The sequence below is a fragment of the Alligator sinensis genome, unplaced genomic scaffold (genome assembly GCF_000455745.1).
Source record: "Alligator sinensis unplaced genomic scaffold, ASM45574v1 scaffold238_1, whole genome shotgun sequence".
NCBI lineage: Eukaryota > Metazoa > Chordata > Crocodylia > Alligatoridae > Alligator > Alligator sinensis.
Genome location: NW_005842603.1, coordinates 907,724 through 908,158, shown reverse-complemented (window position 1 = coordinate 908,158; position 435 = coordinate 907,724).

The window sequence follows — 435 nt, the reverse complement described above, 5'->3', positions numbered from 1 at the left end:
GGGAAAAATAATGAAACAAATCTTTGGCTCTAATTTTCCTAGTTATTTTTGAAATCTGGTATTTTAAAAATACCTGTTATAATTTTTTTCAAAGGCAATGGGCAATTTTGAATGAATTTGGGATGAGCCTAATTTTGAGGTAGGTTATTCACCTTTTTCTGAAAATTGAACCTTTTTTAATTGTTTCATTTTAGGCATCCTAATCTGTACTGACTTGAAAAATAGTTCATTTGTGTTCACATTTCACCTTATCTTGTTGAACCAAACCAAGTTTCCCCACTCCAGCTTAATAGGCCTTCATCTAATTTGCCAGCATAAATTATAGTGTTTATGATTTGTGTTTACACTGTGATGTGTATGTATATATTGGGCCATCTTCTGATCACAGCATGATGCATCTAAATAATACCACTGAAGTGAACAGAATGCCTTGTA